The sequence below is a fragment of the Apostichopus japonicus genome, chromosome 16 (genome assembly GCF_037975245.1).
Source record: "Apostichopus japonicus isolate 1M-3 chromosome 16, ASM3797524v1, whole genome shotgun sequence".
NCBI lineage: Eukaryota > Metazoa > Echinodermata > Holothuroidea > Aspidochirotida > Stichopodidae > Apostichopus > Apostichopus japonicus.
Genome location: NC_092576.1, coordinates 44,261,111 through 44,282,386, shown reverse-complemented (window position 1 = coordinate 44,282,386; position 21,276 = coordinate 44,261,111). Strand labels below are relative to the sequence as shown.

General features: G+C 35.8%; 2 protein-coding genes and 1 long non-coding RNA gene across 3 annotated transcripts in view; 2 read left to right on the top strand and 1 right to left on the bottom strand.

Moving 5' to 3' along the window:
- LOC139982552 (uncharacterized) overlaps positions 1-21,276 on the top strand; it is a 217,401-nt gene that overhangs the window by 97,328 nt on the left and 98,797 nt on the right. The gene's annotated exons all lie outside the window — the stretch shown is intronic.
- Positions 15,561-21,276, top strand: part of LOC139982192 (uncharacterized) — a 43,561-nt gene continuing 37,845 nt past the window's right edge. Inside the window, exon 1 of the mRNA XM_071994783.1 lies at positions 15,561-15,604. The gene's annotated coding sequence lies outside the window, so the exon portion shown is untranslated. The remainder of the gene's footprint in view (positions 15,605-21,276) is intronic.
- LOC139982197 (uncharacterized) overlaps positions 16,935-21,276 on the bottom strand; it is a 4,496-nt gene continuing 154 nt past the window's right edge. The window contains exons 1-2 of the long non-coding RNA XR_011798032.1: positions 20,923-21,276; positions 16,935-19,315 (exon numbers count right to left, since the gene is read on the bottom strand). The exon at positions 20,923-21,276 is cut by the window's right edge and continues 154 nt beyond it. This is a non-coding gene — a long non-coding RNA (uncharacterized lncRNA). The remainder of the gene's footprint in view (positions 19,316-20,922) is intronic.

Genomic DNA, 21,276 nt, shown 5'->3' with positions numbered 1-21,276 from the left:
CATAGAGCTGCTTTTGATGTGCGTATCAAACCGGGCCTTCTTTAAAAAAAATTGAGTGGGTTGGTCATTTCCCATCATGACACTATGTAACCTTTCCCGATACATCCATGCATTCATATACTCAAGCAACATAACTATTTTGTGCAAGCAACAGACTACAGATTCTAGTCAATGCAATAACGACTTTGTAAAGCATCACAATTATGCTGTAATATTTGGAACTTAGGCTACACAACTAACTCAACATCATTACTAAGAAGATAGAATTAACCTACAAAACACTACAAAATGCTGAATTTGGAGTTGACGTTTTGCTTTCATTGTATGGGACAACATACTTTCCACTTGTGTGCGAGTGAACCTTTTTTTCAGCATAATCAATTAGTGATATCTTTAACTTTAGGGTACGTTAGTTAGACAATCCTTGTCATACATCGTATAGCCCCTATCTGATGTCGCAGTGTTACCATATTTGAATTGATAAATTCTAGTTAGATTGAGAAAAATGTTAAGACGGGATTGTAGTTGGTTTGCAGGTTGAAGATCGGAATATGTGTGTTAAATCTACATTGTACAACAAGAACACCATGCTTCTAGAAACACACTAGTGTTGTCAAATACCATCGTTGCAATGTATTTCATGAACTAGGGAGTATGATATAATGTGGCAATTTCTTACTACATTTCCAGTCATATATCAATCGTTATCGCACATTAATTTTTTCATTAAATGTTTCATTTTCAATTGACCTTCATTAAATAAAAGGTATTTTTAACTGTATCGAGCTTAATCAGTACTTGCACTTGAACTCTTAACGTTGCTCTGTTTGTATAATTTGGTTTTCAAAATGTTTTGATTTTCAAGAGAGTGGTAGCAAACATAATACGTGGGTCAACGATAAGGTTTAACGCTATCCGTTGAACGTTTTAAAACAGCAAACTGTACATATATGTGTAATCAGCATACTGTACATATGTGGGTGGGACAACGGTAAGGTGTAACACAATCCGTTGAACGTTTGAAAACAGCAGACTGTACATATATGTGTAATCAGTAGCAAGTGAACCGTAATCTAAAACGTTCACGTTTTACTATGATTGGCTACTGAACCGTATCATGCTTAACAATAATCGGAATTCATAGACATACTCAGTACTGAGAAAATGAAAGAAAGCAAGACAATGGATAAGGATTTGCTCGAAATCGTTTTGCTAAAGAACGTATGTGTACACTTATAGTGAGTATTTTTATTACGCTGAATCGTTATTACACGTTCAAGTACAACGGTATTGTTAAGATTGTTTGAGAAAATCAAAATAGTATACAGTTATGGAAACGACTAACACACAGCACTGCATGATGTGAAGCATATATTAACGTATTTTCTGTGTGTCCAACAATTTCTTCTCCTAACTAATCTCCTAGATGAATAATTCAGATTTATTACAACACCATGTAAAACTTCTAATTATTTCATACTTCGACTCAAAATATTATACTTTTACTATTTCGTAATGACTACATCCATCGAACTTCCTGCCAACGTCTTCAACTATTGTATTATCAAAGAAGACGCTGTAAGCATGAAAATATACAAATTAAAACAATATCATTAACGATGGGCTAAATGAATAATCACTCGGTACCGCTATACTAATCTGTGGATACCTACCATGACCTTTCAGGTTAGACAGCGAAGCCATCTATACGAAATGCGTGTTGCCTAACCAGTTTATTTATTTTTGTTTAGCTTTGCTCATAAAGGAATACCCAGCTACCACAGTGTTCACGGTACATTTCCTACAGTGTACTACCATGTATTAACAATCTTCAATCTAGTTTCATTCTCTCAAGGGTACATTTTCAGGAAGTGTTTATTGCTTTGATAGACAATTCGGTCAACGTAAGTAAGTCAGGACAAGTCAACTCAAGTCACTCAATACCAATCAATAGCTAATAATTTCGTTGGTGACGGTTGGTTTTACGGATAGTCTAATGTTTTCCAGGTTTCATTATGACTCCTGACTAGAATAACCTGACTTAATATACATGGGATCCTTCAAAGTTCTTAATTCTGGAGCTATATAAATATATATATATATATATATATATATATATATATATATATATATATATATATATATATGTGTGTGTGTGTGTGTATATATATATATATATATATATATATATATATATATATATATATATATATATGTATGTATATATTTAAAACTACCTAATAGTTTAGTCGAATGACGCATCCACTTTCATATGATATGATATATGTATTACTTGTTGTATAGGTAGAGATTACCCTGGGTAAGGTGTTATATAGCAGGCTATTGGCGCAGACGACTGTCAATCCACTTAAAACACTTTATTAAATAACAGGATGTTGAGTTGATCATAATCTAGGGACACAAACCCTCGGCATCCTATTTCGAAATAGACATGTCAGTTGCCATAAAACTGACAGTATATATTCATATACCACATGCAATTAGTCCATTATATTGCCACAAGAAGTCTGTATGAAATGTGAAAATTTCGCCCTAGTATGGAGGCTTTTATATGTGTGTCAATGTGAGCCTTGTAACGTTTTCCACGTGGGCCACGCAGCAACGTTGGAAATGGTATGCCCCGGCTGCGATTTTTTTTTTGCAATTATGCAGTTATGTGCCATAGAAACCTTCAATTCGAGGTTATCAAAATGTCTGCATCCATTCGTTGCAACGACGATATACCCGTCCTATATGTACGGTATTTTATCAATAGTAACTCTATTTATGATTTATCCCGATTGAGATACATATAGGTCTTAATCAACAACAAAATAGTGTAAATTAAGCATTGATTATTCGCGTACCATTTTCCAACTTTTTGACATGTAAATTTAAACTAACTAGAGTCCTAATCTAGTCGAGCAATTCACTCACGTACTGAACTGAACCGAACCAAACTATTGAGGCTGTCATATTTTTCGTATATTCATTCAAGACAAGTGAACTCGCCTCTTTAAGAATATTTGAGTGTGCCATTCCACGAAACGAATTCCGATTTCGTTAGAACGACTCACGAATCTTGGATAACGTAATCACGGACCCAATGGCATGTAGCGTATGTATCATAAATAGGGTTAACATGTGTTCCAAGCATTAAAAGTAAAGTTAGGGCGTTTGGAAGGAAACCCAGTAACTATACTTAGCTAAGTGTCACAGGTCAATCAACAACAATTAATCTATTCAGCTTAAGCACCATGTTTCAGTGACGTCAATGAACTTATGCATGTTATGACAATGTAAGACCCACGGACCTTATCATTTTTCCACAGCTACCGATTGTAGGTCCTGTAAGGGAACAGGGTGAATGTTATATTCAGATGGGAAGTATAGGATCACTGCTATATGTGGACAACGCTACTTTCGACAACTAGAATAAGAGTATTTGTTACAACAACCTTCCACTCACAGTGGGAATGATATTTGAACCGATACACGATGATGTTAACCTCCTTAAACAGTAGAGAGAAGAAAAAATAAAACGATTATATGATGCACCTTGAAGAATATCTCTAGTAGAGTTTATTGTAAATTACCCGTAAGTCATTTTGACTGACCAGAGAAGAAAATATAACTGAACTAGTTGTCGAAATACGTTCAAGAAACTGTTGACGTTCTTGTTTTGGCCTTCAATCTTCCCTGAGAGATGTCATTATTTATTCACATTGGACTGTAAACAATCTCCTTATTTGTCCTAGTCATTCTTTCTGTATAGAAAATTGCTATGGTTCTGCCGAGATTGTATACTTTCAACATCAGCCTCGCTCTCTGCACAATTGTTTTCTTAGTTTACGTGACACTCACACAATTTTACAATGTATAGGTAGCCGTTTCACACTTCCTGCACATTTCAAGTACATGCAAACTTAAATTACTAGAGTATAGCTAACCGCGTCACTGAATTCTACGTAGGTTACAGCTAGGAATAGGGCTGCACTGTGCACTTCGGAGAATGTTGTGATTTCAGTCCTCATTTAGTTGAAAAGAAATGATATCTACCGTATATTATGTTAATACTTAATGTTGAACGTTGAATGTTGAAGACGATAAGTAAGGTTGTTTTGTGTTTCCTTAACGCATTTATCCCCAAAATTGAAAATGTACCTCTATTGAAGATGAAATTAAAATATTACAACAGGTACAAATAACTAACTTTTAAACTTAGCCTTCGATAAGTTCCCTAGCTCAGTGTGTGATATGTCACTACCATTAATAGTGAATATCGTTTTCTTTGATGTAATCGTATCGGTGTACATATATAATGGAAGCACACAAAGTGGGAGGTGTGTAGTATATGTTTATCTTTCGATTTGTAATGTATACGTGTGTGTAAAAATTTGCTGTTTATAACACGCGATGTATAATCTACCAAAACGCCAAGGTTGAATGGATAATTATAACAGAATTTCTAGGCATATTTCTCAGTTACCATGAGCGATGAATACCAGTGCTGGTTTTTATTTTACCGATGTAGAAATAACACCTAAATAGATTTGTTTTACGCGACCGTTACACATCATTGAGTAAGACAGACCGCACGTACTATGAAGGAATTGCTCGTGGTTAGCAGAATTGAAGTTCTCAAAAGTAACACGCTAATGGTACGGACTAAAAGAGGAAGTTCAAATGACTATGACGGGTTGAGGTGAAGGTTGGATTTAATCAGTATTAGTCTTTAAGGACAATGTTTAAACCTATTTTCCCCGTTGGCTGATTTTCAAGCTATGTATGCATATAACAGAACTATGCACTGGATTGCTAAAACAGATGTACATTAGTTAAGACTTTTGTCACCAGATAATTACCGATAACAAATGTATACCTGGCAAGTAAGATATGTCATCCTAACATATTCCCACACTTTACTGTATGACATTACTGCTTAACCGAAGTATATACATATGACTGTAGATTTTAGAATTCCACTTAGTATAGGAGCCCTTAGCACAAAAAAAAATTGAATAAACTTATGCAGAAATCGTGAGTTCATCCATCTGCTATACTATGCACCATCGTGTATAAGGCACTCCTGGTTGAGTTAAGTTACACGTATAGTGGGTTTTAAACTAAATAACGCAGGTATCTTGTCCCATCCGCTATAGTAAGCAGGTGTGTTTAAAGTAATGCAGTGCTGTTTAAATTAACTCAACGCAGTTAAAATGCACACAGTAGAGGAATGTGCATGGCTAAGGTAGTATTAATGTACATCAACCAAGGTTACATGATACATGGGTATATGAGATAAAATATAAGCTGGAGTTGAATAGCATTGGCGGTGAAGGACTAAATGATCTTCAATTTCTTTACTCATTCCACCCTTTCAACATGTTTTGAACAATGTTTTCATCTTTCAAATAAAAGTAATGAACATGAGGGGAAAGCCACAGCAAGGTAAATCAGATCACTGTCTTACATCTATGAAAGTCTTCAAAAAAGGAATCATTAAGTGTACTATCAGCCCCCGCCCCCCACGCCCCTACACACACCCTACACCCTTCTTTAAAATGTTACAGCTGTTTCTTCTGTAAGCTTTTTTTCAGCTACATGTAATAATGTATGGAAGGTAACAAGAACAAGAACAACAAATACATCAGCAGTGACAGTGCTGTATCTATGACAGTCTTCATCGAGTGATGATTTAACTTCACTTCTAACCTCCCCTCCTATTCTCCACACAATCCAAATGTAAGAGCTGTTCAAACTATGGTTAAAACTAACTCAATTTGTCAACACAAGTAATGGACATGAAAGGATAGTAACAAAATCAAAATACATCAGTAGTGGCACTGTTATATATATATATATATATATATATATATATATATATATATATATATATATATATATATATATATATATATATATATATATATATATATATATATATATATATATATATATATATATATATATATATATATATATATATATATATATATATATATATGTGATAGTCTTCATAAAATATTATCCAACAATGCTTTCACTTCCATCCTCCCCCATACACTTGTTTATTGTATGTAATGCTCATCTTGTCACTTAATGCAAATTTCCTGAAAGAAAAATAACAACAGAAAAGGTCAACAGTGATGGAGCTGCACTTAAGGAAGTCTTCAAAGAATGATTGCTCAAGTTTCAATTCCTCCACTGCCGCCCCCTGCCATCATTACAATGGTACAATCTCTTGCAATGGCGTTGCATCACATCAGCAGGTGTTCTAATCTTCGCAAACCAATGACAAGAGAAAAAAACAATCAGCACATCAGTGGCGTAATCCCAGCTTTGAGCATGATCTGAAGCTTAACAGTTGATCACAAAACCATCACATTAACCAGAACAGTTTAACAAGAAACAAACACTATCATCAACATACCCATTTACAAGCTTTTAAGTTTCATCATGAAACTGTTTACTTGTCTAGAAGGCTTGTGCAGCATTTTCAGCAGTACGATTTCCATGAAGAGAAAAAAGCGTTTGTCCCCTTAGGGTAAGCCATATTGAATGTATAATAAGTGGATATCAACGTATAGCCAAGGCGGCATCACAGCTCCTTCCAAATACCTCTTTTTCAGCCACAATTTGGACTTGAACCACGCCAAACCACACTGAGATCTCACTTCCGGTCCACGTTTAATAATTTTAACCAGTACGTCATTAGTAAGTAAAGTGTTAAGGATATTATTAGCATCGGTATCCGTATTTCTTTTTTTCTATTTTTGAGAGATTTGGTGTTGCCAAACTTGTTTCTGTTTAAATATGTAATTGACAATTAAAACAAACTGGTAAGCTTGTTCAAGAAGTTATTTTCTAGTGTTGTAGTACTTGAAAAGCACTTGGCACTAGAATGGCACTTAGGCACTCTTTTTGTCAAGGATCGGTACTCGCACTAGGTGAACAGTACAGGTACTCATCATTTCGTACCAGCACTCTGATGGTTAAGTACCCGTACTTGTACTCGAATTACTGTTGTTTGATACCATTGTATTTGGTCAAATATTTAACAAACAGAACAATTTACTTCCTATAAGCCTATAGACTACTCAATAGCCAGAGTAAAACCATTAATTAATTGACTTGAACTGGCCCATGAGTTTATTTCATAAAGATAACTTGCAGCCAATTGTCCTTTAAACCAAAAATGACTTTATCAATTATACTGGTGTAACAGCCAAATATCAGCTGTTTGACTGAAGTCTCTAAGATCCTGAAAACGGGGACTACGTACAGCTGCTGGTTGAATATTAATAAGGAATGACTGCTAAATTTAGTTTGTTCTGTATAGTTCAGCAGCGAATCTCGAAGAAATCTTTATATCTTTACCACAAAACAAACCCAGAATGCTCAGACTATAAGAAATATAGCCTGGGATTGGAGAAGAAGCATATCTTAAAACAACAGCTATCAGAGGAACTGAGTAAAGTTTGCTTCTTATTGAATGATGTATTTAAATCCTTCAAGTGGTCAAACAATTTACCCGTAAAGATAACTTATAATACAAAAATATCACTGTAGAGCCCATTTAAATTTTTAAGAAGTCACTAAAGCGTTACTTCAAGCAGGTTAATTCGAAAAGGCGTTACAAAGGCGTTACGTCATTAGTTTATACATTGAGTAACTGACGCTGTCACGCTATTGGATATGTTATATGACCTCTGCTTTGGTTGGATACTTATGAATACATTTGAATAGATTACTACGTTTACTAAAGATATGACTCATACTTAGAAAACAGGACCAAAAAAAAGTTAACTGTATTTAAGTGTGAATCAATACTAAAGTCAGAACGCATGGCGCATAAGTTGTACGACATGTTTTAACACGGTTATCACGGTAATACATGAAGTAGTGGATGTATTCCTCGAAATAGCTTTGTATATCGGATTTATGTCTGCTCAATTTTGATATATTGACTGGTTTTGTTTTTGAATTTTGATACTGTCAAATTTACCATCAATTTAAAAATACTTAATCTATTGCTGGGGTATTGCTTACGACGGTCACTGCTATCATACCATACGCGCTGATTAACGTGCAAAAAAAGGAGTGTAGCTTATGTTGATTATGAATAAGAACCCTGTCGTCTGCTCCTAGTGTCTATGAACATTTGTGTTTAGTCCTGATAAGATGCGTAGGTTCCAGCTGCAGTTTAAAAGCTTGAACAAAATGTACTCAAAATGACAATTTTGTAATTAAAAATTTCCGTAAACATCGCGAAATGTACCACTAGCTAGATTCAATTGTTCGGGTAGCTTCACGAAAAACGCGTTTGATATAGGATCATGACATCAATTGTTGTGGAATTTACTGTTACGAGAAGGCACCTTATTTTTCTCTTGTGTACCTATTTTCTATGTTGCCTGTTTGTTGTATAATGTGTTTTTGTTTGTTTAATGTTTAAGCAGGGAGGTCCCTGTCATGTGCGCTCGTCTGAGTATTTAGGGTATCAGTTTATTGCTGGCTGCAAGAAAGTTGTTTCCTGTTGCCGGGATTCATGTCAACAGTCTGATGGACAAGGTCGCCTCTGTTCTTCTTATACGGGGAAGTTACTAGGGGTGCAAAGACGTTGGGGCGGGGGTCAGGGAGCGTTGACTAGCTTGTAATTGGGTACCGGTACGTGTTAACCTTATTTGATATGTAATCGTGTATAGGTTTCTAAACATTTAAGGGGCCGTTTACAATGCCGTGCAAGTATCGTTTATAGACATGTTGAGTATAGTTTGGAAGAAGTTGCCAAGTAGAATCCTTGCCGAATTTTATAGCGTTTGTCAGAGGCGTTGTTTTTAGGGGTTATTTTTGGCTTCTGCAGACGATCGGCTCAATTCACTATGCGACTGCACTGCGTAAACTGCTTGTGCAGTTATAAGGCCGTCGCAGCGTCAGGTTCGCAGGCTGACGCAATTCGTCGTTAGCTGCGCTGCGTTGCTCTTGACGCATTCTTTGTCAGGCGCTACGTTGTCCTTAGCTTAATGCGTATAGTTTAGCGCGCTGCTAGGTAACTTGTACATTACATAACAGCTGTGCCATGATACGGTTAGTTCATGTACATTATCCGTTTGTCGTATTTTAGTCGTTAAGGAATTACTTCTTGTATATATTTATTTTGTTCAGTACACTGCGAAAAATGTACCACGGGTAAATTATATAGACAATTATCCTTTAAAACTCAGAATACACTGTTAGTGTAATATGTTCAACGGTGTCCTCGGGTCTCTACGTACCTACCCCCTCCTTTCTTACAAACCTGGTAAATTCACCACACTACAGGAGCGGACAGAGTAGCAATACATTAAAGGAGTACTATTAGAGTTCTGTGTCACGGAGGGAGCGCGTCACATGGTTGGCACGTTGTTTTACGCGATTCCACATTGATATATTTGATCAAGTTTGATGTACACGCAGAAGGTTGAGTTATTGTTGTGAGCCTCGTCGACGAGCAGTGACATCATAGGGGGGGGAGTACATTATGTGATTTTCTTCTAAATAGAACCGTAGTAGTAGATTAAAGGTACCGAAAAAGTTAATTTGAACAGTTCCCATATTCAAAGTGCGTGTCATAACCAACGAGCATTACTTCAGGTCAATTCGAGAAGGCGTTACAAAGGCTTTATGTCACCGTTGTATAAATTTAGTAACTGACGTTTCCCTGCTGTTGTAGTTGTATGAGCTCCGCCTCGGTTGGATAATTATGAACTACCTTCAAACAAGTACATATAAAAGTTAGCTGTATATAAGTGTGAATCAAAAACTCAAATCAATGGCACATCGGTTGCAACACGGCTATAACGGTAATACATGATGTACTGGATATGTTTCCCGACATGGGTTTATATTTCGGATTGATGTCTGCCCAAGTTGGATATATTTACTGGTTTTGTCATTGAATTTCGATGCTGTTACAGTTACCTTGGATTTAAAAAGGCTTAATATATTGCTATAATATGTTATGTTTACCACAACGTCTTCAAATAACCACCACCTCCCACTTCCAGGACGATTCGATACCGGAACCAATAATCAAAGATTGAATATAACAATAAATGATTTCCATATTATTGAAACTAAAGGCCATTGAGTCAATGATATTTACACCAGAACCAATGACATCCAATTAAACTCTCATTTGGGTAAGTAAATAAGGTTAATATATTGTATTAATAAATGAAAGAACTAAGGGAGGTGGGTAAAGTACAGGACCTGGTGTAATACACTGCCCCCTCCACACATAAGCAAAGACACGATATTCCTCATTTAGTGTCAATTGATATACAAGTTAAATGTTCCATTTTGCGTGAGTTTGTGTGTGTGATCTCCCTTTTCTTTAATTTAGTTGATTTCGAACTCATCTATGTGGTGGTATGCTTTCTTCTTTGTTTATGTTAACTTCACATTCCTATTGCGAAATATACAGTTTTAATTTGGGCGGTCGTATCTAGGAACTTAGGGAAAATAATGTATGAAAGGTCTCTATGAGAATTAACGTACCTCCTCCCCCTTCACACTCCACCTTCCCCCATCGTCGGTACAGTATATAAGTCACGTGTTCTTTGTTTGGCAAGTCACCTATCAACAACTAGGCAAACTTACAGTTGTACAAGTACCTTAAAAGGTATATACAAGTAATTGGTTGTACTAATCAATGAAGGAAGTAAGGAAGGTGGAGATATTGCACGACCTGATGACATACAGGAAATAGAGAGGTGCAATTTGGAAGGTTGTGTCTAGGATTTTAGGGACGACAAATTGTCCCAAGTCCGTAAAGAGTTAACGTACCCGCTCATCCGTACAGTAAATGAGTCACGTGTCATCCGTCGGATGATACAGCTATCTACAACTAGAAAACCGTTACTTGCACAGGTACCTCTGAATGTATTAATTCAATATATTGTACTAATCAATGAAGGAAATAAGGAAAGTGCAGGGTAGTTTGAACTTATCTTTGGGTTTGGTTTCTTGTTTGTTCTTCACCACTTTCCCAATATTATCGTCGAGTAACGTGTTATGGGGAATAACATCACGTCAGTCACAGGACTTTTTAAGTAGAATAGTTCCATCTTTTTACTTTTTGCGCCTCAAACGACCTACGGAATCCAATCAACCATTAAATTTGCTATACTAAATATAAAACATCACCTCTACTGACTGCAGTGAAAATCTCTCCTCAAACATTAAGGGTTTTTAAACTCAACATGTAGCAGCTCGTATACTAAGTATAATGCCAGTTCCTTTTCGTCGGAAATGTTGTGAGTCTACCAGAGTAAAATCTTTACTTTTGCTAATTCAAAATAACTTCTGACATCCAGTATAACAAAAATCGATTTCTCGCCGTCTGTTCATGTAATTATTGTTGTATCCGTTCAAGTTATCCTTTTAGAGAAAGTGTATTTTAAAGTTTGGTGTCACAGACATACATAATTATTATTGAAGCAAATAAGGTGCCTCAGCCAATATAAAACCTAAGAATATTGATCAGAGAGTTTAAGCAAAGTGTTTGTGTAAGAGTGCATACCTAGCAAAGTCATCGGAAAAGTGAGAAAATAACAATGAATGAATTAATCCAGCGATTGGCCAAATAACTTGCGGATTGTCGAAAAAATGGCCTATAAAAACAATTTTACCAATACTTCTTAACTATAAGATGAGCATTTTCAAAATCACGAATGATTAATCAAACTTAAAACGGTATATACATGTACAGAATGTGTTTTATCATGTAATTAGTTAAAGCAACCCTTTGTTCTACACTGAAGCCGCAACATTAGTATAGACATAGACGATATATTTTTTGGGTCTGGCTAAATAGTGAAGAATCACTCATGCAGTATTTGAACATGTTATATAGTTCATTTCATGAGAGCATTACATTTTCTGTAGAAGTTTATAAATACTAAATACTGTTTTAGATGATCTGGTTATTCGGATAGTACTTTCGTAAACACTTCGATCTATTTAAGCCTACTGGTATTCATGTGTATTTTTACTTTAATAATATTCACCCACATAGTTGCATTAGTTATATTGTTTACAGCCAATGCCTTAGACTCAAACGTATTTGCCCCGATCCACCTGTTTATGAACACGTGTTTTCAAATAAACTGGTTATTTCTGGAACGTCGCATAGCCCTCTTCAAACAATAACGTGTGCCAGGTCCATACGAAATCTAACGTAACCCCCAATCCCTCCCTTATCATGCATTATATAGTTCACGTGCATTTTTAAGACAAACATGTTCTGGTAGAAGTGCTAATTTCATAATTTGTTGTTCTACACATATCCCGTTTACATTCCCGTTGCGTAAAAGATCGTTTCTAGGAAATTAGAGAAACTAATGTATGACAGGTCTCCTTTCCCCTACCCCCTACCCTATCCCATCTTCCGAACACTATATATAGGTCACGTGCACTTTGTTTGGTGAAACAACTCGACAAACCTGTACTGGTACAATATTACTTTTAAAGTATATAAAGTTCATATATTTTACTATTCAATGAAGGAATTAAGGAAGGTGGCGATAGTTCAAGACCTGGTCACATACAGAGAATGACGCCCGCCATCCCCCTCGGACGCCCTCCCTAAAGCTAGCGTTCTAATCTCAACTTAAAATATATATTTACCGCCTTTGTTCTATTTTGGGAGAGTTATTTCCTAAATGTGATTTCCTATTTTCTTTAATTATCCGTATCAGTTGAGTTTGAACTTACCAGTGTGATATAATGTTGTTAACTTCATTTCATTTTTTTCATTTATTTATTTCCAGTATAAATATAAATATTTATAAAAAGGACATCAAAAGTGAGTATGTAACAAGAAATTATTTTCAAATGTTAGTGTACAAGCACAAAAACAATAAATATATATATATATATATATACGTATATATACACACATATACATATACACACATACATATACACATATGGACACATATATGCACATACACACATACATATATATACACATATACATACATATACAAATATATATATATATATATACAAAACGTACAAGTGCAGCTGTTTACAATAAATTTTTCAGATTACCATTTTGTAAATAAATAGCAGCACGATAAATAAAACTATAAAATAGAGTACCATTGTGAACTTACTTCATGTCTGGCTTATACGACCTTTGAATAGAGAGATATATGCATGAAACACTGATGCCGTTTGACGGGGCGGAGGAAGACAAATCTTGGAAAGATAACACGATTATAAAATGTAACTCTTGATCAATGACAAAGATCGTTTGCCCACAGAAAGTATGTTGTACACAGAAATAGTAAGTATGTACATATATTGTGGTTTTCAACATGATGTTAGCATTACAAGACATCGTAGTTTTTTTTCTGTTTTTTTTATATAGTTTGAAACAAAGATAAGCATTCCAGACGAAAGAGGCGTTGTTAAGACGTGTTCATCTTTCTATGAAACCAACAAGGAGCAATAGTTTCAGATTGTTAAGACATTGGATGTGCGACTTGGCCAGAGAGCCAATGTTTGATTGGAGTATGTTGAGAGTGTATGATACGGGTGTGTGTGTGTGTGAATGTAGCAGCTACCAATTACCGGAATAGCTGTTGTAAAATCACGACAAAAGACCTGTGTATCGATTTGAAGATAGAAAAGCTACACCTCTATTATGTATATAATTACATCGAAATTATACTGTGAAGGTAAACTCTTCCATGACCATCCCTTTCATTTTGTCAGAGACATCACGGTATAATACGTATACAGTAGTACGATATTGAGACATAGTCTTTTTCATCAGATTCTCCAATTCAAAATAAAAATGGCTGGTTGGACACTGAACTGCTGTGTGCTGTGTTTAGTTGCCGTAAGTGATCTGCGGTGCCGTCGAACCAGTAAATCAGACGTGGGGACAATCATTTCTTCAAAAATACAGACAGTTGCTGTATTTGTAGTCTAAAGCTTCCGTGAAAACCTACACATTTCGATTTAGCCGACCTCTAAAATAATGCCTTTTAAGTTACTGTTCCGAGGCGAGGCTTAATTTGCATTAAGTAGACACTCTTGACCCTACTCATTTTGCATGTGATACCTAAGTAGCTGTGACCAAAATAAAGTAGCTGGTACATTGCTGGCACATCCGCATGTTAATTATAGTTTTAATGTATGAGAAAGTACCAATATACCAAATTCTGTAATACGGCCATAATCGACGCTGGTGACAATATAGCCATATAGGCTGTTCAATGTACCACTATAGCGAGGAACATTTAAATGCGGTTCGGGCCACGATTATGTTGTATTCAATAGTCAAAACTAGTCAAACGGAGGATTCCAGCGGTATGTAAGAGTTATTACTAACATCCTTATATTTGGTCCTAATTGAGAGAATAAAAAACAAATAAATTAATCTTTTGGCTTATGTATTTTGTTTGCTAAAGAAATTGTTACCATTGTAACAAGCTATGGCTGGTGAGAAGGAGCATAAGGCAAGGGGTAAATGAGATGGAAATACAGGAATTGACACCTCGCATCTCGCGTATGTCTAATATGCACAAGAACAACAAACTTCTCAAACAGAAGGCTACATGACTTTCTGTAGCGTTGCTGTTGTTGTTTTAACAATACAGCAATTCGTACACAATCCTACGAACATCTGTGTGTAGTCATTGCATACAGCCAATGTATATATGGTTCATTAATCTTTACAGTGGGGTGTAATTCGCGAAATTCCACTTATCTACATATGAAGTTTTATGTTAGACACATACAAATTACAAACCTCCATTTCCTCGTAGAAGAAATAGTAGTCTGATACACACTCAGCAATAACAATATTCTCTTCCTAAGGAAAGTAAATACCAAAACTGAAGCTCTCATGTCTTATTACTATTGTATATATTTATCCTCTTTCCCAACTCTCCTGTTCCTTGTCTTCCATTATACATCTCTGATATTTATAATAAAATACCTTGGCGAGGCGTCCTGCTAATGAAACGACGTATTCATAGTATCTGTCTTTTAAAACGCAAAATGAAATAACGTGGATGCTTTAACACTAAGTATGTAAAACATTCAGTGAAATTCAACCCCTTCCCCTATTCCCATTTCACCATTTAATCGTTATTATTAATGGTAAAGCAAGACATTAACCTTTTTATCAAATTCTCAGCTCATTCAAACTTATCAATTCCTATCATAACTTGGTTTCTATATCTTGGTCGTGGTAATGTAGCTTTGCGTGCAACTGTGTTTTGTTACAAGTCGCAACTTTTCTACTGCAGGATATGGTATGGAATGCTAAAGTACAAGAAAGTAGGTGAATGCCTTTTATGTTGGTTGCAAATATACAAAGGCCAAGTTTAAAAACGTTCAACGGCTGAACGAACAAGATAAACAAAACACACTATCTTAACACGAAAGTAACTCGTTATACAATTTACAAGTTCAATACTGTTAAACGGCATTAGAACTACGTGTTGGTTGTACACGATCGCAGGATGACGCAATTTTCTGTATTTCTGATTTTGATCGTCAATCTGTATTATCGAAAGTATCTGGCAAAAGTATCTAACTGGTAAGTGAAGCAGTTAATATTGTGTAGAAACTGTAATTATAAAACGAACCACATATATGCATACGTTATCTTTACTGTTACGTCGTATACTGTTATGATTGGTCTGGTAGTGCGATTTTCGTCCACATCTATTGGATCCTGCTATAAGATACTTTCATTAAGCAGCCTACTTTTTCTATGAACTTTTTCAGGTACCTATCCAGCAACGCAAAATGCGATGCCTTTCCGCAACAATCGATTTCGGATAGGAAGTCTGAAAAAGTAAAGGAAATGTCCTTTGCCATGTAGAGAATTTTCCCAAAACATCAAATTCGTATGGTTTTCTTTATCCAACTTGGTCAACACAAAGTGACATTGTAGTGGAACGAAAAGTTATATACATCAACGTTTTTGTTGTATAACACGCTGCTTGCTAAATACATCTGGTAACATTACATTCCCCCAAAATATAAAAATATACACTCGTCAGTCTTAGAATATATTTGTGGTGACGACCGTTTTTAACCGTTTGACATTTTAACCGTTTAACCGTTCAACCGTTTAACATTTTAACCGTTATTTCTTAACCGTTCAATTCACATTTCATCCTTAGGCTTTGTGTATATATCAGGTGATGATAATAATGAAGAAGATACTATTTAGGAGTATGGTGATGAGAGTGATGATGATTATATGGTTGATGAGGACGATGTGGATGATGAGGAAATTAATATGACGATAATGATGCTTACGAATATGATTATGATTGTTAGGATGCTCTCTTAAAATGAGAGACTGAAATTTCAGTCTAATCGACTGAAATTTCAGTCTAACGATGGATGGGATAAGGGATCAGACTACTTAGACTGAATTCCAGTCTGAAATGTAAAGACTGAAGGTCAGTCTTAATTAGACTGAATCCTCTTCAGTCTAATAGACTGAAAATCAAACCACTTTAGACTGAACAGTCAGCAGTTTAGACTGATTTATTGCAGCACCAGTCTTAATTAGATTGAATACTTTCAGTCTATTAGACTGATATCAGACTGAACAGTCGGTCCTTTAGACTGAATTATTACACATCACAGCTATACTGTCAATCTTATAAACTGCAAATTCTGGATTGAACAAGCTTTTCTATTGATCCTCCGTGTTGGCTAAGTGCTGGAATTCTTCAATATAGTTGCATTTAAGGTCATCAAAGACAACATTCAATGATCTGTTAATGCAGGGGAATTTACTGAAAGGTGCTACTTCATGGAGTGAATTCGCCTTCACATCAAATCATGTTAGGCTATAAAGATCAGAAAATCGTTGTGACAGTCACACACAAAGTACATTAAAAATGGTATTCCATCAAGAAATATAATTGTCAATATCCACCGAACAGTAATTTTATTTCCACTAACCCACTTATATATTCTTATTTAATTTTCGTTATCATATTAAAAAAAAAAAAAATATTCAACAATATTCAATATTCAAAACAATATTCTGAGGGATGTTCAACAAAACATGTTATCTTTCCAACAAACGTTCAAATTATAAAGATACTTTACATAACAGTGACATATTTTCAGTTCAATATTAATCTGTCAAATTTCTGCTTGAATTGGGCCATCTAAAATGTTCTTTAATTTTTTTGGAAAAGGATTAGGTGAGCTGAGAACAGATCAGTGGTGTCGCCAATGGGTGGCCTGGGGAACCCCTCCCCCCAGAGGGAATTCACAAATAGACATATCACCAACCAAGATTCAAATGTTTGGCAACACCACTGCAACAGAAAGCACTTTAAATTCTTAGTATGTCCCCGCCAGGTGGTAATACCCTGGAATTCATTGACAACACAGCTGTAAATTGAGTCGTTATATACCCAGCTGATCCCATCTCTCGATCTCACTGAACTTTAAATTTTCCACTGTAAAGGATATAGTAACTATACGATCCTGCCTTTACAAAAGGGATATGATGGAAACACGACGATAGTACAATGGATCTGGTACATTGCCTTTTTTCCAGTTGTGAATCATTAATGCATAGTAGCAAAAATTTCTTAGAATGATTTCAAAATGGGGAAAACATATGACAAATTTTCAGCAGGTTATTTATAAAATATTAGGAATGGTTAAACTATATATCAGTGCAGTCAACATTTAGTACTATGTGTTTCAATGATATAGATTGGCGATTGCTGAAAGTCATTATCCAGCACACACAAAACAAAATATTACAAGCAGTTGACAGAATGGCACTAACTTCATAATGGCTATTAGATAAACATGAATAATTATATACTGCATTCACGATTTCATGATATGGCATTCATATAAAGCAAATTTGAATGCAAAAACAGTACATGTGACTATTATACCACCCTCAATTATTTCTTAACTTTCTGATAGTAATCATATAGTGATTGTGATTTCAATCAAATTTTGAAGTTTTATAAATTATCTGACGTGAATCATTTAATGTCGGCCTCTAGCTGCAAAAGAAATGTCACTCGAGAGTCGACTAAAAAATTGAAACAGTTTTGACTCATTACATCACTCAAATGAAAAAAAAAATGGGGGGGGGGGAATAATGAGGAAAGTATATTCTCAAATGGAATTTTCTACAGTTACTGACTTTATAATAATCAGATTACTTGCTTTTCATGGAACAAATTATGGAATATTGTGCACAATAAATAATATTAGCTTAATTAATTGCTTAATTAAATAAACCTTCAACATAGTGAGTGCAGTGAAATGTGGGAACATTAAAGTAAACATTAAAATAACATGCTCGAAAAATCATACAACAAAGTTTTTTGGCAACTAGGTGTTTGTTTAATTACATTCATAATTAGATCAGTATCATAAAAAAAACATTTTTAAAAACCAAAAATCAATTAAATATTTATTTCTGGAGCCCTCCCTATTTATATAAAACTTTTGGTAAACTCCGGGTTATCAATTTAACGTTTTAGGGTATGTGTTAGTTACTCCTTAAAGGCATTGAACTTGTAAACTTGTCCCACACAGCGTGCAGCCATCTGAAAAAGTTAACTTTCTGTTGCTTGCAAGTGATGTTTGTTCGTGTCGCTAAAAAAGACAGACAGTAATGAAACGTGATACCTTGATATCTTTAGCTGGACCTGAGATGTTCATCGCTGTATCGTTTATACACTGTCATGTGGGTATTGACCGCAGCTGTATGTACTGACTGTACACTAGTGTCTAATTACCGACGGTAGCAAGCTGTGTTTGTATTTTCTGGGATCGATGGCAGTGTCTAACACTTCTGTTACACCTCATTCGAAACTAGGTCAGATTACCGGCATTAGACGTTCTTTTTGCGCGAGTCTTCACACCCTTTTAAAGCTACTCCATGCTGACACACGTGGTTCCGGACTACAGAGCAATAAAAAAGTAACATTCACTCCTTGAAGTTACTCCATGCTGGCTGCCCTTATAGATGTGGCAAGGATTCGGACGAGAGACTTCACTTCTGTTGGTTGCACAATTCCATACACCATGGAAGCATGGAACTCACAAAACTAGTGTTGTAGAGGGGGAGCATAGTCTATGTTAAATGTATGTTCTATGCCTCTGTCCCTGCTGGAATGGCCAGTTTATCTGCCACAATGAAGAATTGTTTGGGGTTCAATTCTGGCCCGAGAGATAGGATGAAAGGCTGCCAATATTGTCCTTGTCTGCCCTGTGCTGCGCTCTCAATATCTGTGCCCTCCTGTTAGGTGAAGATAAAAATAAATGTGATAAAGGACAAGCATATGGTATAAATCAAAACATTCTTAAAAAAAGATATGTTGAGAGGTAGAGTTCCATGTGGACTAGACTAATATTTGGGAGAGAATGGAGAAACAAGAACATGACTGGCATTGTACGAAGGAGATACATCAATTCACGATATGCAGCAATATGTCATCCATGGCGGGTGAGATGTGTTATGTGAAGGTGGATTCAAATTAAACCTAACATTTATGGGTTATCATGTTGATTTTGGCAGGTACATGGTTACCAAGCAAGGTTTTTTGTTAGTTGTTTTCAGAAATTTCTCTTTTTAAGGATAAATTGTTCATGACATCTCCTGATTCCATTACATCAGCATAGAAAACCAGTGAACAAGGAATATGATTTACATTTTAGCCTACTGATTTCACTAATATGTCTATCTGCTTGTAAAAGAAACTGATTTAATAAGATTAGTGAATGGTAATATAAGTGTAAAATCTTATAATAAAGACTGATGGCCCACTATATGTTTTATAAAATAACAAAAGCATACCAATTCTTTTCCAGTTTCCACATGATTTAAATACAATGGTAATGGTTTAACAGAATCGTGTTAGCTTCATGCTGTAATGGCTGTAGCAGTAACTACATTTTCAAATAATTAGGTGCTTACAATCTATGCATAATAGTACTGTGTTTTGCAATTTCCTTGAGCATTATTATGTTCAAATATTTGTTATGAGGTTAACCTAGCCTAGATTCATTTGGGATGATCGAGTACATATTGCAGTCCTGACAAGCGTGCTTATTCGCCCGACGATTGGGTACATATGCAGGACAGGCGGGCTAATTTGCCCGACGATCTGGTACCGTGATAGCGTCATGCTGTTATGGCTGTAGCAGTAACTACATTTTGCAAATAATTAAGGGTGCTTACAATCTATGCATAATAGTACTGTTTTGCAATTTCTTGAGCATTATTATGTTGAAGTATTTGTTATGAGGTTAACCTAGCCTAGATTCATTTGGAACGATTGAGTACATATTGCAGTCCTGACAAGCGTGCTTATTCGCCCGACGATTGAGTACATATGCAGGACAGGCGGGCTAATTTGCCCGACGATCTGGTACCGTGATAGCTTCATGCTGTAATGGCTGTAGCAGTAACTACATTTTGCAAATAATTAAGGGTGCTTACAATCTATGCATAATAGTACTGTGTTTTGCAATTTCTTGAGCATTATTATGTTCAAGTATTTGTTATGAGGTTAACCTAGCCTAGGGCTAGGCTAGATTCATTTTGGGACGATCGAGTACATATTGCAGGACAAGCGTGCATATTCGCCCGACGATCGGGTACATATGCAGGACAGGCGGGCTGATTTGCCCGACGATCGGGTACATATGCAGGACCGGCGTGCTTATTCGCCCGATGATCGTGTAAATAGGCCCCACCAATTATAACAATAGCCTAGGCCCTATTTGCTATAGTACAGCCTAGCTAGGCCTACCTCGCGCACAAACCTAGAATAACTAACGTTACGAACTGCCAAGCTTTTATTCTGTATTAATTGGAAAACAACAAAAAACATACATACATACCCTCGAACACTGTTATCACTTCTTCGTGGAAACCTTTATTTGTAAGAAAAGTTCTTAAAGACTCAGCCATTGCTAATTTATAACCTTTACTCTAGCTTAGACATACGGTCGTCTGTCTCGTTCATGCCTAGCTGTGTGTACGGCGTGCGTACGTACAGTACAGCGAGTACCTGGCTAAGCGAAGAATATAGTAGTATATATGTACACAAATTGAGCGCTCGTTGTCACGTATTTCTGTGCGGCGTAGTTGCAAGTTTTCGGATGACGTAGGCGCATTTCTATTCTCTGATTGGATACATTTTTCAGTGGAATACAGAGACTGAAAATGGTCAGATGCCATGCCACATGTGATTA